This window comes from Lates calcarifer, unplaced genomic scaffold, assembly GCF_001640805.2.
Source record: "Lates calcarifer isolate ASB-BC8 unplaced genomic scaffold, TLL_Latcal_v3 _unitig_729_quiver_737, whole genome shotgun sequence".
Taxonomy (NCBI): Eukaryota; Metazoa; Chordata; class Actinopteri; family Centropomidae; genus Lates; species Lates calcarifer.
In genome coordinates, this window is record NW_026117944.1 from 78,107 (window position 1) to 105,590 (window position 27,484).

General features: G+C 41.1%; 1 long non-coding RNA gene across 1 annotated transcript in view; it reads left to right on the top strand.

Moving 5' to 3' along the window:
* The window catches only part of LOC108879764 (uncharacterized), a 33,697-nt gene extending 18,336 nt beyond the window's left edge, over nucleotides 1-15,361 (top strand). Inside the window, exons 2-3 of the long non-coding RNA XR_001960390.2 lie at nucleotides 13,533-13,714; nucleotides 14,610-15,361. This is a non-coding gene — a long non-coding RNA (uncharacterized LOC108879764). The remainder of the gene's footprint in view (nucleotides 1-13,532; nucleotides 13,715-14,609) is intronic.
* Nucleotides 15,362-27,484: the final 12,123 nt, after the last annotated feature.

A 27,484-nucleotide genomic window follows, 5' to 3' on the forward strand; every position in this document is an offset into this window, starting at 1 on the left:
AGGAAGGAAGAACTCTTCTCTTTCAGTCACATCCAGTGAAGAACGGCTCAGTCCATTGTCTATGAGGTTTAGCATTACACCTCCACAAGGTCCCACCACTTTACTCTGCTAAAGAAGTGGACCGAACGTTCTCTGATTTAACTCCTTCCAATTTTTTGGGTCCAGAATTGATCTTTAGTACTTTGAAAATGTTTACTTTTGCTGTTCATTTCAGACAGACCATATGCATGTGCCAGAGGAAGTTACTCTTTTTAACAGCATATTTAGCTAACATTAGTAGCACGCTAACTGGCTGCATACCTGGCAGTGCATCTTAGTTTGTACAGATAATTTGCATGGCTAGTTTCCATTGTGATCATGAGCAGTGCAGCTTGTTTGGAAATGCACAGAAAAAGATGGAGAAAAATCTAGAAAAGAAAGGGAGCAATATATCTTTACACATCTATAAGGGGTGATTGATGAGTTGCTGTCCTAAGGTAGATGGGTTCAACAGCTCTGGTCATCTGCTCACACAGTTCAACTCTGATTCTGCAGAAAGTTTGAAGTTGTTAATTTTTGTGGTTTTTCTATTTCTAATCATTGAACGCTGAAAGTCAGCTCAGTCCAAATGGTCCAACAGCAACAATGGCTTCAGCATCACTGTCAAAATGGCAACCACTGAGCTCCTTCTTCATCTTGGAGAAGAGTCAGTAGTCTGAGGGTCCACATCAGGTGAACAGGGTGGGTGTTGGATGGGTTGCTGATGTTGTCCATTTTTGAACTCATCTTCTTTTACCTTTGGACACAAACTTATCAATCGTCCAACTTTAACACTGAAAACAGACCAGGGTATTTTTTCTCAGCTCTGTTAAAGAGAAGCTGGAATTGCTCAAAGCTACAAAATTCTGAAAGATTAGAACCAGAATAGATAACTTAGAAGAGAGTGAAGATGCTGAATGCCAATGTGAACTCATGGTGTTTAACTTTATCTGTCTTGCCCTCAGGGGAAGCAGGGCAGCTCTCTAAGGACCACAGGTTGTACAAGGTCGCTGTTACCATGAGTGAGGTGTTGCCACATGTGGCCGACTGACTCATACCTGCTGGCTGCGTGAGTCAGGGGAAGATTGGGGGGGTTAGTTGGACAGAGAGAACCACAAAGCTCATTCTGCACAGAGCAAGGCCATTCTTCCAAAGGATTACAGCCTGCACAAGACTTAAATGTTTATACCAGGTTTTGTGGCCAGAATTCAACTAAATTAAGCCTTTTACCTTTTAACCAAAATGACCTCTATAAGGTGTGGCATCTCAGCAGTGATAGGAGGCACCTCTGTGAGTAAGCAAAACCACTAGAGATATTTACTACAATTCAGTGCTTAAAGTTTAATGGTTAACGTTTGAAGAATGGCACAACCGGAAAGCCTATCACTTCTCAGTTACTGGACAAACTGGAGGATGATTTGGAACCAAAAACAAAGAACAAGAAGCCATGCCATCTCTGCAGTAACAAAGCTCCTTTCCACCCTGCTATTTCTACCACACACTGGGACCATCAGCTGGCATATCGTAGGCCTCCTCCTCACAAGTGCTGTCTCAGGCACTGAGAGCCAAGTACCAAATATATGACCAAATATATTACACTCCTGAGTGATCAGCAAACAGATAGAAGCCAGACTGACTTTTTTACTATAGACAGTTTCCAGATGCAGTTGACTACATTCAGATTCGAGTGGTGTCCTCAACAGCACATGAACACATTACGGGAACAGACAGTTCAACCATCTGCTGTGGTGGAGTCATAAGACCAGGTGGAAATCCTGAACCAAAAGGGTTGTGAGATGCACATGCAGAGCCCTTAAAGACGGGTGGAGACAGTTGGTGGAGACAGTTGGAGTCCTTTGTTCATTGTTGTGGTTTGTAGTAGGAGGATGCTGGTGGAACAGGTGAATCACAGAAATTGATTTTTTTCATGCACACCTTTGATTTTGATTTTCTTTATCTGTTGCATTTACTGTAGTGTGCTTTAAAGGATAATACTGGTATCTCTGGACCTTATTTTCCATGTTTTTGGGTGTAAATGATTGACAGGGACAAAAATCTTTGGAATCTGTGAAGTATTGATCAAGAACTCTTATACTAGGCCACAGCAAACAGCTACTGTCAAGAGTACATGTGCTAGTTTTTGTCACTGACAGGCTCAGATTGTTATTAGAAGTTTCAGCAGCTTTATCATGTGGTACTTTTACTTCGGTAAAGTATCTGAATACTTTTTCCACCACTGAAAGTCACACAATGACACTAACTAACAAATGGAGGCAGTGGTATTCCAGCAAAATCCCTGTTTTTGTCAATGGAGTCTGGTAGTGATACATAGAGATGTTTCTGGATCTTCTTCTTTAATAAAAAGCTCTGTCTCTGTAGGAATCCTATCATCATGTTGTCAGACACTGAGAAGAGCAATCTGAGTCTGTCAGAGACAAAAACAAGAACTTTAGTGGACGGACTTTGAACCGATTCCAAAGATTTTCATCTATCAAACACCCAGAAATGTGTGAAAATAAGGCCCAGGATCAAAAATATCTGACTTATCCTTTAAGGTTACAAACAACCCAGAATCCAACACCCTATGTAGAAGACTTGGTACTCTCCATTCAAAAAGAATGTGATGTCTTGAACACAGTTGTCCTCAAATATAAGACTACTACCACTTATTCAAGCCTTGTGTATTTGGGCCAATACAACAATTGAGATTTGAATTAGTGAGACACTTCTGTCTATATGATGTGTAAAGGGGGGGTTGTATGTTTTCTATGTCGTACTGATTACTGACCTGAGGCTAATTTGTGATTATGTGTTGCATAAGTAAAACTGACTTGACCTGAGTGTGGATGGTGTCGGACCAACAGACGGCTCGACCAGACTGATAACTCTCTCTGAAGCCCCCCCACTGGAGGCCGGGCGGTTTTATATAAAGTGATTAGATGATGAAATGATTAAGGAACAGATGAATCAATAACAGACAAGAAATGACATCAAACAAACAACAAAGGCAGAAAAAGGTTAAATAGATCAAACATGGCCTGTTGTGTGTCGCTCCGGAGTCTTTTTCCATCAGAGATAAAGACACCACTGACAGGCTCTGGACACAGTTTAGGGCTTTAATAATCTGAACTCGCATTTTAGAAGTAGGGCGGGTGGAACCAGTCTTATACAACAGTGAAAAACTGCTCAGACGGCGGCTTCTTTTGATTTTCATATGTTTTCGGGTGTAAAGGGTTAATAAGGACAAAAATCTTTGGAGTCCATGCTGTATTGATCTTCCTGACCACTGCAAACAACTGCTGCAATGTAATCCAATGGACAGTTGTCCATGTCAAAGTATGTCCACTGAAGTTCTTGTTTTAATCACTGACAGACTCAGATTGTTCTTCTCAGTGTCTGACAACATGATGATAGGATTCCTACAGAGACAGAGCTTTTTATTAAAGAGGAAGAATCTTTTTGCACAAGTGCATACGACGTCCAGCTGGGTTACAGACTTGATTTCATTGTTAAACAACTCACTGCATTTCATTGCTGGGTTAAGATTCCTTCAGTGTCGATGGTTTAGGAGGTTTTTACAGGGAGCTGAATTATCCTCAGGGGTTTCATCCTCTGAGGAAAAAAACACTGAATAAAGCAGAGTCATGTTAAAAATCAGTGTTTTTCCAGTGCTCTTGAGTGGACACACGACGTCCATAAGGGGCTGGAGGCTGTTAGGTTAGCTGCAGCTAATGTTAGCTCAGCTTGTTTTTAGGTGACGTGACTTCAAACAGTGAGAAAGTAGTCGACTGAAAATGCCAACACTTACAGAGAACCCTGCTACCGCACAACAGACATAGATGTTTAGCTTTGTAACTTGACTGATGAGAACTTTAGAGTCTTACAGTAAACGTCTTAAAGGAAACTCAAAAGCTCTGTCCTTGCATTTACACACAGTCATTAGATCTTAATCTAATGAAAAATCTACTACTTCTTGTCCACTCTCTAAGACAAACACAGTGACAGAAGGGAGAGTTTTAAGACTTTCATGCTTGTCATGAAAACTGAACAGTTAATGTGCTTTAAACCTCTCTCTTCCTCTCAGCAGTCTGTCCCTCCTCCTCCCTCCATCCATCCCTCTCTCCATCCTCACCTCCCTCCTCTCTCAGTCACCTCTCTCGCCCTTTGTCTCTCTTTTTCACCTTTATATCCCTCTTAACTCTACCTCTCTGCCTCCTCTTTGATCTAGGTCTTCATCTGTCTCTTCCTCTTTCCTCCTCTCCCTCTGTCTTTGCTTTCTAAGCCCTTTAGGCAGTTTGTTTCCTTCAGCAGTGGGTGAGACAGATTAAGCAGAATTAGTTCCTGCCAGACTTGCAGCACCTCCACAGAGTCATCTTTTCTCCTCTCACTGTATCTGCCGTCACAGTTGACTGCTTCTTTACCTCCATTTCTTTCCTTTTTACTGCCAAATACACTGTACCCCTCCATCCGTCATTTACTGTGTTTTCATTGTTTTCTTGTTTCTGTTCTGGAGTAATCTGGAGTTACAGGTTACTTATAGTCAGTCAACAGCAAAGTTGTAATCACAACTGAAAACTCTGATGTATCCAGTCTGGGGCTTATGAATGTAAAGTGGTGGACCGAGAGGATCCTCTTCAACAAAGACAGAGAGGAGATGCCTGTTCATGAATCTTCTAGGAGAACTTATACTGTTAGCTCTGATAATTCAGTGTACTCGCCCTACTCTCTTACTGTTTCCGATCACTGTAGTTTTTATAATCTTATAGCTCTAATCTTAAACTGGATTAATGATTTTTGTCAGTAGACGTCTGGATCTTGAGTAATCAGAGAAACAATCTGGACGTCCGGTGTCTGCCCAAGAACGTCACAGAGAAACACTGGTTTTTAACATGGAACTGCTTTATTCAGTGTTTTCACTGATCTGAATGACTCGGTCTGTTTGTTTTGCAGTGAAGGAGACGTCTGTGGAGAATTCAGCTCGCAGTAAAATCCTCCTGAATGACTGACACTGAACAAATCCTCACCTAAAAACGGGCTGAGCTAACGTTAGCGACAGCTCAGTCAACAGCCTGCAGCCCCTCACTGACGTCCTGTGTCCCCCAGAAAAACACTGATTTTGGAAGTGAAATGACTTTATTCCGTGTTTTTACCAGTTCTACTCATGTTAATGTTTGTTGTAGAGCGGAGGTGACATCTGAGGATAATACAGCTCCTGATAAAAACCATGTACTTGTGGAAAACCCTGGCCTGGAGTTCATGTAGCACATCTGGATATGGAAACTTCACAAACTGGAGCTTGTTTCCAGTGGTGGAAAGTAACTGCTTTGAACCTTTACTCCTTCCACTCTGAAATATTGTTAAAGATAAAACCAGTGGTTTCACTGGAGACACATTCTGGTGAACACGATATCTCAGAAACACCTCGAGGGAATTTCTTCAAACGTTCACTTGGACTTGAAGATAAACTGATTATATTTTGATGGTCAAAAGTCAAGGTCACAGTGACCTCGCAAACATGTTTTTGTCTGTAACTTGACTGGTTGCCTGAGACATAACAACTATGAGGTGGTAATTCTGGTTCGGTTTGTGACTCCTGGTCATGTTTCGGTGAGTTCACAGAAAGTCTTTAAATAACTGTGTGAGACCCAAAGCAGGAAAATGATCTGCTATTCTAAACTTGGTCTTAAAACAAGTTTAGTTTGGAGCCACTGTAGGTGGATCTTATCCTGTAAGATCTGACATCTGGGCAGAAAACAAACACGTCTGTGAACATTTTACTGATGCGTTCAGAATCAAGGTATTTGTGACTATAAATATATAAATATATTATATATATATATATATAGTATATAAAAATTATAATACATATTATATATATTTATATATAAATTAACAACATTGTCTCATTATGTTAATAGAGAACATGATGTGGTTGATTTCTAGGAGACAGGGCTGAATGACGTTTCGTTCTGTTTTTGCTCAAACAACATGTTTCAGATTCAGAAAAAAAGAGAAAAAATCATGAACCTGAGGCTGAAGTCAGAAGATATATTCATCTGAACCTCCTCCCTGTGGTCATGTGTCTGAGTGTGTACATGCAGCAGTGTGTGTCTGTGTGTTACTGCAGTGTTTTTCCTCTTGAATATTGGCTGCAGCCCCTCCCCCCGGCTCACCCGCTCCAAATACCACCTGCCAATCAAACTCTGTATTAGACAGTGCCCTTCAGGTGGCTCAGTGGGAGTCTGAGTGTGTGTCCATGTTTGTGTAAACACGTGACTGAAGAAGGAGAGTAATTAACCTCTTTTTTTTTGAGTGAGGACAGTGTTGGTAATGATCCAGCAGGACATAGACAGAGACATGGACGCAGAGGAGGCTGCACACATTGGCTTAAAACAGATCGTCGTGTCCGCCATCTGGCACGTCACAGCCGTGTCAGCAGGGTCACGTCATCTTCAGTTTGTTGGACCATCTCTTGAAGGTGTTTTTGACTTTTGGTGTCTGAAATTAAACCTTGTGCAGCACAGTTCCTCAACAGGATTCCTACAGAGACAGAGCTTTTTATTAAAGAGGAAGATCCTTTAGTTTAACCAGAAACAGCTCTATATATTAGTACCAGACTCCATTGACAAAAACAGGGATTTAACCAGGAGCTGCTGGAATACCACTGCCTCCATCTGTTAGTGTGTCTGTGTTACTGTGTGGTACTTTTACTTTAGTAAAGTATCTGATTACTTCTTCCACCACTGAAAGTCACACAGTAACACAGACACACTAACAGATGGAGGCAGTGGGATTCCAGCAGCTCCTGGTTAAATCCCTGTTTTTGTCAATGGAGTCTGGTACTGATATATATGGTGATGTCTGTAGTTAAACAATTGAAAAGTGTCTGCAGCGGTGTTGTCTTTTCATAGATGTACATACAAAATGTTCCAGTTTGTAAAACACTAAGGAGACAGAACCTACAGAACCTTTACAGGTTCTTTAGAGATGGAGTCAGTCCTCATGTGAACCTGATCTGCCTCCTGCTTTTATACAGTCTGTGATTAATGTGAAACTTACTCAGTCATGAGATAAGATTGATATTTTAAAATATTCAGCATTGAATAAATAAATAAGTACAGGAACTAATAAATGTTAACAAGCTAATTAAGTGAGGTAAATATTAAATGGTGGACAGTGTTGTAAGTCATCAGTCTGTGTGTACTGGCGTCGTCATCGTCAGAGCTGATGTGGATTAGGGACTGAACTTTACAGAACTACCTGAAAGTCTCAGTGGGCTCTTGGTCTGTTACCTGCAGGGTAGTACTGCAGACACAGGACTGATTCATATTGTATGAGCCTCAATGAGAGAGCTGTGCCTTCATCACCGGACTGTCAGTGTTGGTTTGACTGAGATCCTGCAGCTGCAGTGTCACACTGGTGGACACACAGATAGACTTCTTTTAGCCTGTCTGTCCACTGCTGTTTAATAGATTGTCATGTTCATTGTTTCATGTGTCAGAGTCACAATCTATTGACAGATTATTTAGAATGAAGCTGGTCTTAGCTAGTTATCTTCACCCAGCTAATGGACGATCATATCTGGATATTTCTGGGCAGCACAGAAAGCGACTGACAACTGGAACAGGAAGCTGTGGCTCAAAGACACCCTGTAAAACCAGCAGCTTATATCAGGGCTACCTGCTTTTACCAGCAGAATGACTCTGAATAGCACTGAATAGGTTTTTGGGCTCAGATCTGTTCAAACAACACGTGATGTCACAATTAAACAAGAGGATTCAATTTATCAAACATATAATTGAAGTAGGAATATAAGGAAATGTAAAGTGTTGATAGGCTGATCTACTTATGTATGAAAAAAAATCAAAGTGTGCATTTATTGTTAGACACTATGTTTTAAAAATGAATTTTAATGTAAAATGAGTAATTTGTCTTTAAGATAAAGGCTACAGTATGTTTGTAATTACACATTAATCAGGATATTGTCAGACAAAACAAAACTAATATAAACAATTCAAGTTCATAGCAATGTGTTACTTTAGTCCCGGCTGACAGGGTCGAAAGCAACGATGTGCAACTTCCTTTCAAAGCCAAATTATTCCAAAGCCGTTCCACATTTTGACAAAGTAACACCTGATGCTGACAGAGCACATACAGTATGTGTGACAATATCTTCTTATCTGAAGAGCGTAGAGGCTGATCGGTGTAAGCGTGTCTCGTCTGTCTCAGTTTGAAATAGTCTGTCTGAGTCATACGTAGATCCCTGCTGAACACCGACTCTCTCTCTGTATGGGAGGTATAAATGAAGTGTGACCACAGTGAGGCCCAAACCGTCGCTGAGGTTCTCTCACTCTGCCGCTGGAGCATTGAACTGATGTAGACTCTGGTTTTTGGAGCTGTCTGAGAGCCTCGTCCCTGAGTGGCACAAAATCAATGTGTCTTCACACACAAAGCACAGGAACATGCAGACACTCGCATTACTGTTGTTGGTTTAAACAGACGTACATATGCCACTCTTACCTGCTCAGCTGCTGCGTCAGTTCGATTCCCTGAGGCGCTGATTGATTTTTCTTTGTGTCCAGAGAGTGTAAAGACTGTGGGTTGAGAGGTTTTAAAATGTAGTGCGCTAACATATTTGTTGTTATTACAGTTCCTGAGACTGGTGTGAGCTCTCATTTCTGCACTGTAGTTTGTTTTTAGTTGACGAGAGCAGACAATGAAAGCAAGGCATCATGGGAGTCTTTAAACCAAACTAGACTGAGCTGATTGTTTTCAGCTGCTGCCGTTAAAGACACCTGACCTTTGGGTACGTCTGGCCAGCAGCATGTCCAGAGGGTCACATCTCCCCCTGTGGACACTGAGGGACATCGACAGATACAGACAGACATTGATGGACACTGAAAGGCATTGACAGACACTAACGGACACCCACAGACATTGACAGATGTTGACGGGCATTGGTAGACACCAGGAACATTGATGGACACCGACGGACACTGCCTCTGAACATTAGCATGCTGTACAGAATCACATGGGGTGGGGGTATGTGATTGGTTCAGTGTAAATAAGTGAAGCCAGCGTAATATGGTGCCTTCTTAAGTGTAGCTGGATCTAAAACAAAAATCTGTAAGACTTTTCTAGTGCACAGCTGAAAATGAAGGGAGACTCTTCTGTTGGTGTATTTGCCCTTTAAACCACTGGTTCCAGTATTTTTCCTCACAGGTTTTATGTAACTGAAGAACAGTGAGAGCCACAGAGAGACTCTTGGATTAGAGATTATGTTTTGAGCATCAGGTGTAATTATTTCAGTGTTGTTTCCTGATTTGCTGTGGTAAACGGCTCCAGATTACTACGCGAGCCTCAAGCCAGTTCAGGATGCAGTCTTACAGGGGTCAGCCACCAAACACTGGAGAGAGTGAACTACATTTTTACTTCAACAGCCCAAAACAACCAATGCTGATACCCAAACTTACCTTCACCAGTCGACTGCAGTCCCAGAGATCTTCTCTGCTGGGGAACCGAACAAGTAGGTGACTGGATGTATCAGATAAACCTGAGACAACTGTTACTGTTGCTGCAAAAGAAGAAGGCTGGAAGTTAGAGCTCATCTCAGAGAATCTGTCTCTGAGGAAACCAAATCTCAAGTCACAAATCTTGGTGTAATCTTAGACTGAGAGTTAAGAGTCGGAGGATTCATGTTCCAGGTAGAACTACCAATAGAATATATCCATGTTTTTATTCCAGCAGATTAAATGCCAAAATAACTGCCCATACTTAGCTGCTCTGTGCTTTTATTTAGGGAAGAGGTCTGTTCCTTCTTAACTGAGGACTGACCTATAAACAAAGAAAATAAGTAATGTTCTGTCTTTTAATGAAAATGCCCAGCAGTTGGTCGGTCAATCTGCTGCCAGAGACAAAATGTCTGAGTGATCTTCCACTTCACTGTCATTGAGCTTTTACCTCAAATGACAGTCTGCTGCTTCTGTGAATAACCTGACTGTTATTCTGACAAACATCTATATAAGGAGTGAAGCTGTTTCTGAGAAATACTATCAAACGTTTCAGTGTAAATACCCCTGCCAGTCTGACCAGGAACAGATGCATGTTTGGGATTAAAACACATAATGCAAAAGACTTGTCGAGAAAAAAACTTGGATTAAAAATTCAAAGTTGTCCAACTGGTGCTCTGTGTGATTTATTTATGTGCAGCACAAAATGTAAACCTGCAAACAGCCAACAACATGAAACACGAGGCGAAAACACACACACACACACACACACAGCAGATATCTCAGGTGTAGGACCATCGACGAGGTGGGAACTCAAAGCGTGAAACACCACAGGCTTCGTCTGCACGGCGAGATAAGAGTGAGCGATGCATCTCTCAGACTCCTTCAAGTTCTTTCAAGAGGTCTTACAGAGCCGCGGGGCTGTCTTCTTCACTGCCTGTCACATTTCTGGGACACCACACACACACACACACCCTCACACACTTACATTCGAACACTGTTTTAAGTGCTTATGTAACAGCAGAAACACTGGTCGCCTGTCAGCTCTCCTAAAAACCTCTCACATCTGCTGTTTTCTGGACAAAATTTGCTGAAGCACGTCTCTGCTGAATTAAAGCAAATATAGAAACGACTGTTTGACATCACTTTAATCTACACCAGCCCCGTTATTCTGGACTCAACGTGGGTGCAGGCAAAAAGATTTCATATTCCTCAAATGCCACAGATGTGCACTAGAGCACCAAATGTGGATTAATCTGCCACTGAAACATGAGTGCACCATTTCCTCCTGTTTGTTAAAAACTACAGTGAGCAGCTGTTTTAGGAAATTACTGGCCCTCCTTTAAAACGTTAATATTTATTTCTGAGCTGCTTTTAAAGCAACAGACTGTAACTTCACTGAGCAGCAGCGCCCCCTGCAGCCACCAGTCGTAGTTAACTCTGTTGTAGCTGGAGTCTGAGCTGTTCAGTGGTTTTCATGAACAGAAAACAAACTATCAATCTGTTGAGAGGAAACACGGTCCAACTGTGTATATTACCCATGATCCCCTTCTCCTTCTGGAGCAGGAAGTGTTGTCACTGTAACAAACACCAAACATATCAGAGATATCAGAGATGAACTCTGGTTTTAATGACTTCTGAGTTTTTTTATTCTAAGCTAAGCTAAGCTAAGCTAACCAGCTGCTGTCTGTAGCTTGTATTGATCTTCTCGTCTAAGTCTCGTCAAGAAAGAGCAAGCATCATTTCCCAAAACCATTCCTTTGTGAGGTGAGGCAGCATTGGTATAGCTGTTCTTCATCCTCCTCTTCCTGTCTCATTCTCTCAGTGACCTTCAAACACTGTAGTAACCAGCTGCTGTGTGGCAGATAGATCACTGTAATTGGACTAAATAGATCTTCAGCAGCAGCATCGGGAGAGAGAACTGAGCCCTTTATGTTAAAGCGTTGATATCAGTAGAGCAGAGATGTCAGGATTTTATTTTCATGAAACTTTGTAGTAACAATATTCAGGACTGTTTGAAAAAAATAAACTTTCAAAAACAATTTTTGGCCACACATCACCAGCTACAACAGATGGACACTGGTCTTCAATCAGCTTCTCAGAGTTTCATCATACTTGTGTCTGGTTTTGCTTCAGGTGATGAAACAAATTGGTTGATCTTTAGTTGTGACTGTTTTCTTGCAAACCTTGTATAAAATGTGTCTTGTTGGAGGCCTGACCTCTTAAAGCCAGACCACTTCCACACAACAGAGGTAGCTCCTCTTTTAGGAACCAATTTGTCATCAGAGGTCGAGTTTCCATAGAGTGGAGCAGGACTGATCCTAAAACCAGGAAGTAAGTTAGCATGTTAGCATGTTAGCACTTTCCTGTTCCCTTGTCCCAGAGTCAATGTGTTTTTGGTTAAATGTCTGAAATAAGGTCTATACACTACATCATGCTGCTATTTCATTTATATCCTGATATGGATCTTTTTATTTCGTGTAAAAATTGGTAAGGTATTATCGTGAACGACAGGATATGGCACAGCCCTAAGTTTATGTGCAGCTCCACAGATGTGATCTGCAGCCCTAAAACAGTAACAAAACTTCCCCTTCAGACTTTGCGTCCCAGGTGGAGACCTTCTTCTTCTTCACTGTTAATATTGTGACTGTAACATATGAGTCTCTGACAGCTGAATGAAAGCTGTGTGTGGCTGATCTGGATGTGAAATACATTTGTTATTTCTGTCCCTCCTGCAGCATTTTCCAGCCATAAATTCATCACGCTGTAAACACACAAACAGACTTTCATGTACAGTATGAACTTTTCCAAAGACATTTTGAACAACAAACAACAACAGTAAAATGGGGGAAGGAATGGTAGATATCATGTTTTCAAATCTTTGTAATGATAAAAAAATATAACCAGGTCATTCTCAGCACACAGTGAGTCGATGATAGACTCTATATAAACCCATAAATTCAAAAGAAATAAACACAATCTCTAAACTAGAAATCCTGAAAGTCAAAGTGTGACTGTACAGAGTTAACCTGCTAACACCGTTCATCGTGTTCAAGTTTAATCTGCAGTTTTGTGAGCAGTGGTTTTCTTGGATGCCATCTGTAGAGGTCAAGATCTGGTCTCTCAAACACCAGTTTCCACAGATAATCCTAGCTGAGAGTCAGGAGGTCTAATCTGTCTGTAAGTAAAATGTGTAACTGTGCATGGCATCAGTTCTCAAGGACGACCACTGCTCCTTCTGTTATTGGTAGAAAGGTTCCTCCTCTACGTCTTGACCAGGATGTATTTGTGAATTCTTTATTTATTTATTTAACTTCATTAAAGAACTGACAGCTAACCCTAAGCCTTAGAATTGGTTGTCTTTGGTTGTTATTTTAGCAAAAAGCTTCAACATAACAAAACGTTAAAAAAGAGAAGGGGTCTGAATACTTTTTGAATGGACTGTACACAGTAAAAGTAGTTTTTAATGTAGTGAGAGAGAGAATGAATGAGTATGAAATGTGGCTTTGTTCACCAGCAGGCATTAACATGCTGCTGAGCTGCAGATAAAATCATTATTTTATCACCACAATGTTGCACAGGTTAATGAAACACATGCCCCAGAGAGTTCGAAGCGAAAAATGCATCTGGTAGCATCTAACTCTGCTGTACACGTGCATTTATGCTCGTAAAAAAAAACACAAAAAATGTCAGCAAAACAATAGCTCAGTGCATTATGGGATGTTTACACTGGAGAGGATGTAAAGACCAAAGTAAGTTCCTGGCATTATAGGAGCTCTGGAGAGTAACTCTCACGTGAGTGTGCAGACAGGTCAGGATAACAGTTCCCAGCAATAAAGCCCATCACAATGAAATACCTTTTTATTCTCTCCTGCTGCTGAGACAGACGGAGCGCGCTCAGAGCCAGGGAACGAGCTGTCAATCAAACAAATAGTGTGTATGAGAGAGCAAATAAAACCATCTGACAACCCTCATAATAAACTGTGTTCATGTATCTCCCTATAGTGTGTCGTCTCAGCGCGGCGTATGGCTGGCTGCCACAGCAACAGCTGCTGTCGCTCGCCTTCTGACTGACATTGATTGGCTGCTCGAATCCTGTCAGACGAGCGAGGAAGCAGCTGTAATTGGCTGCGACATGAGAGCCGAGGGAGGCAGGTCGGGCTCTGTTCTCGGCGACCGGCACAAAGGTCAGCCTGCTTATTGGACGTGTGTGTGTTCTGCTGTACGTCTACCTTTGTGAGGACCGATCCGAGCTTTAGACTCAGAGCAAAATCTGATACAGACATTCATGGTCCACAGAGGACCAATCCTCCTGACTTTGGTGATCCACAGTTTTGTCATTTAGCGCCACCATGAGGTCCACATTTGTGGTTTTGATTGAAATCTCAAGAAGTACTGGATGGATTACCCTGAAATTTGATACAGACATTCATTGTCCACAGAAGATGAATCCTCCTGACTTTGGTGATCCACATTCTTTATCTAGCGCTACCATGATGTTGATGTTTGACCTTATGGAGGAATTGGCAGGAAATTTGATACAGACATTCATCGATCATATCAAACGTTATTAGAAAATGTTCATTAGAAAAATATCAAATATTAGGCCATTTAGTTCAGATAATTTTCCCTAAACTTCTCCTGCTCTCTTAATGTTTACCTTCGATTTCTACAACCGGCAGCTCAGTTTGACCTGTTAGATTTTAACAGCGCCTCCTGCTGGGCGCTTCCACCTAATTTTCATTTAGTTTCAGTCTTTTGATGAAGATGCATATTCATTTTAATAAGACATTTTAGTCTAGTTTTTGTCACTAACATGTTTGTCTCTTTTTTGTCGTACATTTTTAGCAGTCCAGTTAGCATTTCCAAACTCTCTAATCTGGTACAGTTGTTCCTGCTAGCTATTTTCATTTAGATTTTATTTGCTGACGGAAAATGTATTACGTTTTGTCATAGTAGTTTTTAAATGCTACCTCTTCTTTCTTTTTAGTCTCGTTTTCGTCATGGAAGCCAATGAATATTTTTCATATGGAGTGGTGTTTGTGTCCACCTGATGAATCACCAGTATTCCCTCTCTTGTAGCTCTGGTTTTGGTCTCCACCAACCTCCTCAGGTGGAGGTGGTACCGGGCTCTGATCTCTGTCTGCTGTTTGCTGGGACAACTGAGAGTGCTGACACTGATCCAGAACTGTAAAGTCATGGACCATACAACAAAAACTGCTCCACACAGTGAAGGAGGGGAACTGCAAAATGATATATCTCCATTAAACACGCTACATATGGCAAAATATTGTATTTATTTATTCCATATTTTTATGACTCTGACCCAGGATCATCATCATGTTTTTATGTTCAGCATGTACCTTGGCTGATTTCCTAATCCACATCCCTCCACCAGCTCCCAGGCTGAAGCCAAGTCGACCGTCTGGAGCCATTTTGTTGTCCTCTCCGACAGAATTCAGCCGAATACAGATGGAGGGCAGGAAAAGGTCGAGAAAGGTCAGAACTCTTATTGAGAATGTGTGGGGGTGCAGATGATGCCATTTGATGTCCCACTCTTACAGCATGTCAGTGGCATTCCTGCTTCAGATTTGTTTCTCAGAGACTGTCGGGAAGTTTAATGAAAACTCTGGAAACTGTTAGTTGACACGTTTAGAGGTGTTTCAGCCCAGTATTCATCTCCAGGCCCTGATCGCACCTGCTGTTAATCTGATCACAAGTGGAAGCCTCTGAGATTCGATCCCACACTCAGAAGTGGTCTGGGCCCCAGAGCACCACAGTCTGACCACTCAACTGACGTCCGCCACAGTTTCAGAATGAACCAGAAATATTCCTACTCAGTGTTTCCCATACATTGGTTTGTTATTTTTTACTGTTTTAAATTTCAAATAAGTAAAACCTTATTATTTATTATAATAAATAATAAATTATTATTTCATTGCTTTGATTTGCTCAGTCCCTCCTTACCCCCCCCTCGCTTTCTTTCACCCCTTCTTTCTTTGTCTGTCTTTCTCTTTCCCTCCACTTCTTCTTCCTCTTTATTTCTATCCCTCTTTTTCTCTCCCTTTCTTTTTCTGTCTCTTTCTTTCTCTTTCTTTCTCTTTTTCTCTCTTTCTCATTCTGTTTCTTTCACTTTTACTCTCCTTCTTTCTTTCTCTTTCTCTCACTTTCTCTTTCTTTCACTTTCTCTTTTGTTAATGCTCTTTCTTTCTCCCTCTTTCTTTCTCTCTCTCTACTTCTATTTCTCTTTTTCTTTCTCTCTTCCTCTCTCGCCCTCATTCCACAGGAAAGAAATGAGATAAGAAAGGAAGCAATCAGGAGAGGCAGAGAGGAAATCATAAAAAGAAAAATGGAAAAGGAAAAAGGATGGAGAGAAAGAAACCAGGGAAGAACACAGAAAAAAAACTTTAAAAAAAGACTGAAACGAAGGACAAAGCAGAAAAAAGTGTGACAGAAATATAGAAATAAAGATAGAGAAGATAAAAAAGTGAATCCATTTAACCTCCACTGACACATCTCTGAACACTGAGGATACTTTCATGCATGTTGTTGTGTTACATTTAAAGGACCAGTTCAACATTTTAACAGAAGAACTGGATCACAGGAGTCCTCCTCCCTACACCTCAGCACCTGCAGGAAATGGAGGATGTGTGTTGGTCATTTATCATGTCGTGATGTTTGGTCCCCATGTGAGATACTGCACCACATGTGCCAACTCTTAACTCTGAACCGTGAGACAAATTCAAGTTAAATTCAGTGTGTGTGTGTGTGTGTGTGTGTGTGTGTAAACAAATGACGGATACTGCAGCTTGTAATTCGTGCTGAATTCGTTTACGCTGACCTGAATCTTTTTCACATCCAAAACAGGTTTCTAGTTCTAGTTGTCTTGTCTAAGCTCTTCTGTTGAAGAAGCATGTGAATGTCTAGGGTTTATGGGAAATGGTGTTCTTTAAAGACCGCAATAAAACATAAATACTGAATAATCAACATTTTACTATTTTGTAAAATAAGCTACTGTCCTTATCTAAATCAGTGACTGTCCATTAAGATGGACGACTTGTGTCACTTCCTTCAGTGGAACAAAAATAATGCCAGAATATCCCAAATAGCTCAGGTTTGAAATCCTTCTGCACTGCAGAGCGTCTTTCCTGCCGGGCTGCTGATACTGTCAGTCGCTTTTAATTCACCAGAACACCAGTTTTTTCTCCTTTAGCTGGGTGCATTCCTGCAACAGTTATTCATCAGAAACTAATTGAACGAAACGAATATCAAAGAATAAGAATATAAGAATGTAAAACTGTAATTTTTTTATGCTTGTGTTTTATTTTTCAGTTCAGGATTTGAACTTTTCCCAATACAAACATTTCAATGCCAGTGTTTCCTTTTTCAGTTCAGGATTTGTTTTCAATGACAAATTTTAATGTCATTATTCTAGCTCCATAGTTTTCAGGGCAGACTTTCTAATCGAGCCTTCAGATTATCTTTCACTGGAAGGCATGAGGATTTTTGCAGTCGTACTTCAGATTGGTGTTAGGATACTTGGTGTTTCTCTCACAGCCCCGAAGACACTCCCCTCAGACAAACCCCAGCACTTTGCCTCCTGCCTCAGGACATCACTCCCATCATTTCTCAGTGAAATTCCTCTTAATAGTGCAGCAGCTGCAGCAGCCATTAATCACTGTAGTACAAGTGAAGACAGAAATGACTCCAACAGTAGCTGGGTGTATAGTTTAATGAGTCAAGGAGAGTGTGTTTGAATATAACAAGTCCCTGTGGACTGCAGTCGTCGTAGCCTCCACCATCCGGTTGATTAGGACCCTGTTAGTATCTTTTAGACAGTCTGAAGTGAATCAGAAGGAAGGCAAACCTCGGAGGAAATGAAAGGGAGGGTGAGGACAGAGGAAGGAGAAAAACGTAGTGGAAATGGACTGCTTTATTAACAGTTAGTGTTTCTCCTCAGAATCTCCCATACTTCCCAGAAACCAGTCACAGTGTGGCTGGTGGTCACATGTTTTCACACCTATGGCTCATTAACATCAGAAACAACCTGTCACAGCTGGTGAAAAAAAGGAATTTCCACTGAGCAGATGTTCAAAAATAAACATAGACGGGAAGTTTTTTATTTCATGAGTGGAAAAACCACAAGTCCTATAGCACAGTTTCCAGCCTGAACCTTTGTTTGTGTTACTGTGTGACTTTCAGTGGTGAAAGAAGTATTCAGATCTTTTACTGAAGTAAGAGCACCACACCTGTTTTGAAAACGCCACATACCACTACAGGACTCCATTGACAAAAACAGGAATTTCTTCTCTGGTAGTAATATATATTGGTGTATATATTGATGCAGGATTTCTATCCATAATGTTGCCAGACACTTATAATAAAATCTGAGTCTGTCAGTGGCAAAAACAAGAACTTTAGTGGACGTCCATTAAAGTGGACAATTGTCCATTGGATTACACTAAATTTCTTGACAAAGTCCACAAGACCTTTCCATTTTTGGTCACTCTACCAAGCTACTTCATGTAAATAAAACAGCTCTGGAGGGGGGCTGTTTGCTGAACCTGTTTCTGTACTGCTGGGGAAACTGAAAAAGTCAAACAAGCAGAAATAAGTGACACATGTTGTTCTCCTCCTGTACTCTTTAATCTCAGCAGATTCAACCCAAAAAGAGGAGGAGAGCAGCTCAGAGATCATTCTGTATTAGAGACACAAATGTGAACCAGGCTGGATGTGGGGAAAAAAACCCACAGTACTCACCTTTCCCTCCCAAATTAAATAAAGGTTTTTAAAAAAGTAAAAAGTACAGGACTAAGCGGGGGTTTTCAGTACACATACTTTTACAGTCTGAGCAGCCTGTGTGAGCATGTGGTCGCCCTGGTTCAGCTCCAGCTCTGAGCTCTGGTGAAACAAAACTCCAAACATAGAATATATCCACATGCTTTTCTTTTTCCACAGCCTGTAATACTGTATGCATGGGTAGTTTTTCTGCTTTTTTCAGGCAGTACAGACTGGGAACTTTGCCTGCAGTGAGATGTGAAATTGGAACGGTAGAATACAAATTAATTTGGAAAGCACAGCGTCATGAAACAAAATACTATTTGTAGTCGCTGCAGGGAAACTGCTCGCAGATCTCTGATTTATTTATTACAGAATAACAGCCTGAGAAGTGAAAATGATGCATAATATCCTTTACTATGGCACTGTAATGTAGAAGATGCAGATGCAACCACCCTCAAGCTCTGCTCTTTCATTGAATATTGCTAATAACCTAAGGGATTAGCACAAATTTTGTACAGAATTATGACAAAAAAACAAGCTGCAAAAACAGCCTCTCCTGTCTGCCCAAGAACGTCACGGAGAACCACTGAAGGAATCCTAACTCCTGCAGGGATGATGTGTTTCTGTAGTCCAGTCCTGAAGTTAGCATCAGTCTGGTTCCTCCACAAAAAGCCAGTGGGATTTTTTCATTGTGTTTTGGATTATTCCAGAAAATAAACAGTGAGCAGCTAAAGTTTCTGATCCTTCAGGTTTAGTTGATCAGATCATCTTCACAGATGAACACCACTGTTCTGATGTTTGAAGTAAGAAGCTAATGTTAGGCTATAAACCAACTACACCACGGTCACATGACGTCAACGTCTCCACCACTAAGCTTCCAACTGGTCATTTCATTTAGCTCTGAGCTCTTCTACAAAAGCCTTTCTTCTTAGAAAGTTAGTGAGAGTTTGAAAGAGCGTGAGTAGAAACACAACGAGGCTGTAAAGGTGGACTGGTGAGTAGATGGGTTTTCATGTTAACGTCCCCGACAACCTCTGTAGTCTCATTTAGACACTCGTTAGCAACCGCCTTTTTTAAGACACGTAAAAGCTTCAAACATCAGGAGTGGGGGATTTACTGACCCATTTTATGTCGGAGAATCAAACCTGAAAATGTCTTGAGCTTGTGTTAAAACCACAGACCTTATTTCAGACATTTAACCAGAAACACACTGACTCTGGGACGAGGGAACAGGAAGAGCTAACATGCTAACATGCTAATCTACTTCCTGGTTTTAGTCCTGCACTACTCTAAGGTCAGTAGACAAACTTTGATGTAGACAGTTGCCCAATGGATTACATTGCAGCAGCTGTTTGCAGTTGCCAGGTTCAATGTTCTTGATCAATGCTTCACAGATTCCAAAGATTTTTGTCCTTATCAATCATTTACACCCAAATACATGGAAAATAAGACCCAGGTTCAAATACACTGTAGTTGTCCTTTAACACCTGCCCTTTCTGTTCAGTAAATGTAGATTCTTAATAAAATGCTCATCGTGGCTGCCTGTTTCTGCTTTAAATTTATTACTATGAATCTGCGGTTTTGACTGATTTGGGTTTGAGGTAATTTGTTCGGCCAAATTAATGAAGCAATTTGAGATCAATGATGTTGGAGTTGCTCTCATTCGGCTTTGACTGAAAGTACATGTGGTGCATGCCGTGTGAGGCGGCTAAATCCTGCCAGAATTATTTATAAACTCATATATATTCATGTTCTGCCTCGTTGCAGATTCACTAGTGTGAGCTCAACCATTCACCCCAGCTGATCCCAGTGTGTGTGTGGCTTTACTATACTCTAACATCTTTGTACATGAATCGCACATTTTCTCCAGCTGAACAATTTCAAAGGCTCAAGTCATTCTGCTGTCTCCTCCATAAATGGAGAGTTTAACCTTTAGAATAACTGGGACCAACATCTAACAGATCCAGACATTTTTACGGTGCTGCTGGGAATAATAATTTCTGTCTGATGTGTCTTTTTCCACAAAAAGTTCAATTACCTTGTTAAAATTTTTAAATGACATTTAGTATTTTACATTTCTAAAGTTTAACTGAACACAAGAAGTCTCCTACATCCTATATATACATAAACATATATATGTGTTTGCGACCTGGAGGATTCAAGATCCCACATCACACTTGTGACCCTGATCCTGAATGGCTAGTTGTGATGTCATAAATCCTGAAGGTACATCTGTTGTGTTAAATAGAGACTCCTCATTAATTTTGCCACATAACTGTCCTAGCTGTAAAATATTAATGTACTGGCCTTAATATTTTATTTTATTTTATTTTATTTTTTTCTGGAAATCAGGTGTTAAAGTGGGGGTCATCTCATATTTTAGGACGAAACAATTACGTGTTCACAACGTCAGATATTCTTTTTGAACAGAGAAATTGCCGGTGCCAATCTTCTACAGAGTGTTGCATTATGGGTTGTTTGTAGCTTTAATGTTGCTAGGCCAGCAAGCATTTTCAATGTGTTTATAGTGAGTCTTTCAGAGTTAGTGTGTTCTGCTGCCACAGAGGAAGTAAATTCATCCATCCATCCATTTTCTTCCACTTATCTGGGGTCAGGTCGCAGTGGCAGAAGGCTAAGCAGGGTATTCCAGACTTCCCCTCCTCCAGCACATTTTCCAGTTACTCCTGGGGGATCCTGAGGCGTTCCCAGACCAGATGAGATATGTAATCCCTCCAGTGAGTTCTGGATCTACCCCAAGGTCTCCTCCTGGTTGGACGTGCTTGGAAAATCTCCAAAGGAGATGCCCGAACCACCTCAACTGGCTCCTGTCGATCCAAAAGAGTGGTGGCTCTACTACAAGCTCCTCTCACTGTCTCTAAGGCTGAGCCCTGACATCCTATGAAGAAAACTAATTTGTCTGCCTGTATCTGCAATCTCATTCTTTCGCTCACAACCCAAAGCTCACGATCACAGGCGAGGGTTGAAGCATAGATTGACTGGTAAATCAAAGGCTTCTCCCTCTGGCTCAACTCCCTCTTCCCCACAACAGTCCAGTACAATGTCCACATTACTGCTGATGCAGCACCAATCCATCTGTCAGTCTCCGGCTCCATCCGGCCCTAAGATACTTAAACTCCTCCTTAACTTAGGGCAGCAACTCGCCCCCATCCTGAGGAGAGCAATCTGTTGTTCTCCAGCTGAGAACCTCAGACTTGGAGGTACTGATCCTCATCGCGACTGCTTCACGCTCGGCTGCAAACCGCCCCACTGAGCACTGAAGGTCTCCATCTGATGAAGCCAACAGAAACACATCATCTGCAAAGAGTAGAGACACAATTCTCAGATCCCCAAACCAGATTCTCTCCTCACCTCAGCTGGGCCTTTGAGATCCTGCCCATGAAGATCACAAACAGGAGCAGAGACACCAACTGCATATCCAAACATAGGGAGCTGATTATTTAACACTGGATAGAGCGGTGGTAACTTCATTATTTAAAGCTCTCAACACGGCAGCAAGATCAGTCAAAGTCTTAAGGGTAATTAATATTCAACCTTAAAAAATGAATTGTACATGAAAGAAAAACATCACAGTGTGAATAATCGTTTAAAATGTGATTATCTGCAGTCTCGTGGTTAAAGTCAGGTTTCATTTTGAGCTGGAAAATCCTGGGAAGACTGACTTCCTGGGAAGTCACAGTTTAAAATCAAAAAAAAATTCTTCAACCCTAATCTCAACTGACAGTGAACTTCGGTGATTTGTTGAGGCTCGGTCAGTGTGTCAGCTCGCTCCCAGCATCAGTCTGGATGAGAAATACAGTATAAACAAAGACCGTTGTGGTGTTTGAAGGGCCACCGATCATCTACTGACAGCTCCAGCATCAGTCACATTAATCCTGCTTGTCAGGCTGTTGACAGAGCTGTAATCAATTCAAATGAGTTTTAGAGGGTCCTCCTCAGCTGCTAGACCCAAGCGACACACTCATGATGAATTATCGATGCCTCAACATTGATTAGCACAGACACATTTCACCCTTATGGGTCTTGGAGGATTAACCTCTTTTTCTTTGGTCTGATAATTCATTCTCGGTCTGCAGCATCAGGTGCGTCCATACTAAGAGTTTCAAGTGGTGATATTACAGTCTTTGTTTTTATCTTAGACTATGCACATTCTGTGCTCTACAGCAGAGAGATACTCTTTAATATTTGTGTGTAGGTTTTGTTTCTTGCATTGTGTTGAATTGTGTTTCCCCATCCCCATACAAAAATACATAATTTGTAACTGTTCTCCAGTTGTCCAAAGAAAAGTTAAAGCCTACAGTTATTTCAGCAAAGTTGTTCGAGTTACAGCGACCTCTAGTGGAGAGGTGACATTGTTATAGAACCACAAAGTCTGCTATTATAATCAAGTGGTTATTATTGTAACCATGATGACAAAGGTCCCCTAACCGCAACTTTAAAGCCAAACCCAATAAACAAGTTGAACCTGTGACAAATGGTGTTACCTTAAAAACACATGTATCATTCATACAAACAACGTATTTTTGTCTTTTAATTTGGAAGGTTTGTGAGTAGATCTGCGTTTTCTGATCTGATGGGACGGCGTCATTTGTCAAAACCTTTACAGATTGCTTTTATTTGCTTAAACCTGCAATAATTGATTGTTTTGGCCACTTGTGGGCAACAGAAGCATGTAGTGAACACAACAATGACATACATCAGCTGACAAAGTGAATTTATTATTGAACAGCAGCTTATTTCTCATTTATGTGGAGTGGTGTTTATATCCAGTGTTCCTCTCTTTCAGCTCTGTGTTTGGTCTCCTCCACCTCCTGAGGAAAATCTCTGTCTCTAGCTGCTAAATGCTGCACTACGTTCACCAGCTGGTCAGAAGGACACTGAGGTGAAGTTATTTCATCCACTCACCCTGATTCTTGTTTCGGGTGCGAGAGGTTCAGATCCAGGAATTCAGAGAATTTGTTGATTCATGAGTTTGTACCTTCCAAAACCATAACACTACTTGTCAAAACAAATTGTTGTTCCAAATATTAAACTCTTTTCTGATCTGACACTGCTGTGGTTAAGGTTTAGACATAAAATTGACCTGGCAACGATGAGGGAAAGATCCTGGTTTGAGTTAAAACTACCACTTGGTCATGATTAGGGAAAGGTTGTGGTCATATTGAAAGAAACCATTATCTAAGTCTGATGTTTTGTTTACCCACCCAACCACCTGGACCTTGTTTCTTTTGCAGACAAGAGTCTGGATTCTTACAGCCATTAGAGATCTTTGTCACTTGAATGCAAATAAACCATTTTTGGGCATTTGCTTAAATGACTAACAGGACAGTCTTTGTGTTTCCTGCTACCTCAACTTGAACTTAATCTTACTCCTATTCCCTCTCTGTTATGGTTAACCACAACCTGACCCTCAACCCCTACCCAAGGCAGCACTATGGGAACCAGTATTTCACTGGTTCCAAGTTCAACAGTGGACCGTTAACAGGCAAGTATCGGGAACTGTGTGGTTTCATGACTCCCTCCTTTGCAGAGCAAACAAAGATAATAGGAGAAAGCAAGAAAATAATACTGGTCTTCTGTTTCTAATGTCTGTATTTTACTGTAAACACATCACCCAAAATACAGAGGAATAAAAACATCAGGGCTGTCCAGGGACCCTGTGGTCCTCCGATCACCCAATGAACCAATGAACTATATCATGTGTTGCCTGTAACTGTCTTTCTTGTCTAGAGCATTACAGAGGAGGTTTTGTTATATATGTAGACACTTTCTTTACCTTCTAATGTCCTTCTCTTTCTGCATACTTTAATTCTACTCATCCATTTCCTGGTGGCAGCAGAATAAGCGGGTGTCAGCAACATCCTCCAGTTCCTCCTGGGGGGGACCTGAGGTGTTCCCTGATGAGATATATAATCTTTGCAGTGTACTCTGGGTCTGGCGTCTCCTTCCTGAGGAGTGGTGGAGGGGGTTTGTGCATCCCCTTGACCCTTGGAGTTGTGTTGTTGGGGGCACCAGGTAAGATCTGGTGGCCAGACCATGATGCCCACAGCCAAAGGAATACTTTTAGCATGTGAGGTCTGAATGTCCTCCTCATCACTGATCCATCACAGCAGACGAAATAATCTTTGTGTGTGTGTGGACAATAGAGACAAATTAGTTAACGAAAATATCATTATCAATATAAACAGATTTTGCACAAAGTTTAAAAGTGTTAACGAGACTGAGATCAAACAGGTGTGACTCGGTGGAGTAAACAGCCACGTTTGTCCACACCTTCTCTAAGAGGAGGAATAGGTATTTCAGAACCCTCTGTTGGGAATTTTCATGTGATTTAGCATCTTTAAAGTTAGTGAAAGTAGTTACTGTGGTGAAATTGTCTTTTTTTTTTAACTACCATAAGATGTTACAGCCTGATAATCAGACTGAATTCTGTCCAGTATCACGTTCATGTTAGTTGACGTCTGTTTGGGAGAGCGAGGCTTATTTTGCCTCAAGGAAAGGAATATGGCGACTTAACATTTGTTATTTCTGTAAGTCAACGACCTACACAATAAGATGATGCCCCGTGTTCTTGATTTGATTGGCTCGTTCTGTCTTCCCAATATCAGACGTCTTTGACTCTCTGGAAAACCAGAGGTGTGGGCAGTGATTTGGCCATCTGGAGTTTTCTTGTAAACAAACAAAAATATGTTTCTCACTAAAATACAATGAATGCAGCCTTGAGGTCTAACGAACATGCTGGATGCATTTCCTTCCTCAAAGCGCAGTCCAGTAGTGTTTACTTTCATGTTTTCTAGCTTGCAGCATGTTACAGCTGCCACTTGTTGATCAGCTGGAACCATATTGTTTCCACTCATACTGAGTTTTTAACTGTATCCACTAGGGATGGACATTTGAAGAAATTTCCTTCATCGATCATTGGGAAAAATAACAATCAATTATCAATTAATCATAATTTTTATACTGAAAATTCCTACAGCAGAAAATAGGCTGCTAAAGAAAGTGTGTCTCCTGAATGAAATCCATAGTAGTGTTGTGAAAAGACACAGCCTTGTTGATATGAACGTATGAATTAAATTCTACATGATCTACAAAATTTTTACTGAACAATAATCGATGATTGATTAATTCTGCCCATCCCTAGTATCCACATCAGGATCCTGGTCCAGTCTGAGGCTGGAGAACGCTGCTCGGTTGCTGCAGGCTCTGAAGTCTGGACGCCTCCTCCAGATGCCTCAGGGGAGGATGACTGACACTCAGGCTTCCCCGCAGCAGGAGGTCTTTGATGAAGCATGAAAACACAGAATGAGCTTCCAACTGAAATGTTACAGGGAAGTTTGAGGACGTGTGCAGAGAGGAGTTTTTATCATCTGCACAAAAGTCCAACAGGATGTATGACTAAACTCTGTGCTCTCAGCTACTTATTCAATTAATGCTCCATCCTCTGCCTCTTCAGAGAAAAAATATTCAGACCTACGGCGAGCCGAGTCACTGAACTGTCTGATAATAGCAGGTAAAGCCCCTCAGGACTTTTAACAGATGAGACAGGTGATCCCGTCATCCCGTTACAAGGACAGATGACCCCGCAAATGTAAAAACCCCCGATCCCCCCACATCCCCCTCCGGCTCCTGCTGGTAAAGTGATAGCTTGTTATTCAATTAACATGGTGGAACATATAATTAGCGGACTGAGCCGAGCGCTCAGACAGGAGCCCCCATCCATTTACTATTCACTCCAATCTGATTAGCTCTGCATGCTGCATCAAAGGCTTCATGACTCTGATAATGTGGCGACAGAACGCATCCTGTTCCACTGCAGTAACTCATGTCCTCTGACAGGTCTTCACTCGCTCTAATTACAGATTCATCTTGTGTTTTTCCCTCCTTTTCTTTCTCATGTCTTTCTTGGCAGGTCCAGGTGCAGAACATGCAGCTGTGCCAGGTCCAGATGTTCAGCCTGGCACCTCCTTACTTATAGAGTCTGGACTGAATAATTAAAAACCTTTACAGTGTTAAAATAAAACCAGTTTATAAATGGATCATTTTAAAGAAGCAATTAAATGAATTAAATTAGCATTTAAATGAGAACATTAAAAATGTCAAATGTCAGATTCAGATTCATTAATTCATCATTTAAAGACAGAAGAAGGAAATTGGCTAATTTAATTATATTGTTCATTTTTTATGAGTTTTAAATGCATCGTTTATATGCAAACATTTAAAGAGTCTGTCACAGTCCACAGTCCATACACCTAACAGACTGAATCATATTCATTCATTAATCATGTTCTCTGTCGGTTTAGATTTTGATTCTCTGTCGATCAGGTCCAGAGTCAGGTGTTGGATGGATTTCCATGAAGGTTTGTGCAGATGTTTATGATGCCCAGAGGATGAATCAGGCTGACTCTGGTGATCGTCTGACTTTTCAATCTAGCTCTTTGTGCCCCTGAAAGCACCAGACAGAAGAAACAACAGCTGCACTGACATTAGATTTAAATGATCCCGTCACACTCCTCAAGTTGCACTGAAGAAGGAAACCAAATTCCTCTCTGTAACTTGTTTCCTGTTTTAGCTAAGCCCAGGAAATCTGTGAGAGCTGCTCCAGCTCGTGCATGGTAAATCATCAGGTGTCCATTTATTATTCATGTGCTCATCAGACACCTGTGTCCAAAGACAAGGTGGTCAGTGAGTGTGAGATGCTGTTTCCTGAGCTGAACCTGCATGTTGTTGGTGTGAAATTCATCAGCTGTTAATTTTTAGAGGTATTTCATCGATGTAATGATTATATATAGATAATTATATAGAGATAATTTAAAGCAGGGAATCACTGTTTAAAATGACGTAGCAGCGACATGAAAACTCAGTGACTGGTGTCAGAAACCAGGAACAAGACCTCCACCGTGAACAGCCGTGAGGCTTTTTGTCCCCATGGCAACAGGAGTACCATGGATACAGTTCTAAAGGCCCGGTTAGGGTCGTGGGACATCACAGTTTGATTAGGTTTAAAATGAATGAATTCAGGATCTTTGTTAATATTAGGGAATATTCTTCATTCTTTAACTTTACTCTGAAAACGTTACATTTTGTTTGAGATTGTTCTCAAAACATTATTTTCTTAAGCAATTACAACTTTTTCTGAAAATATTCTGAGTTTGTTA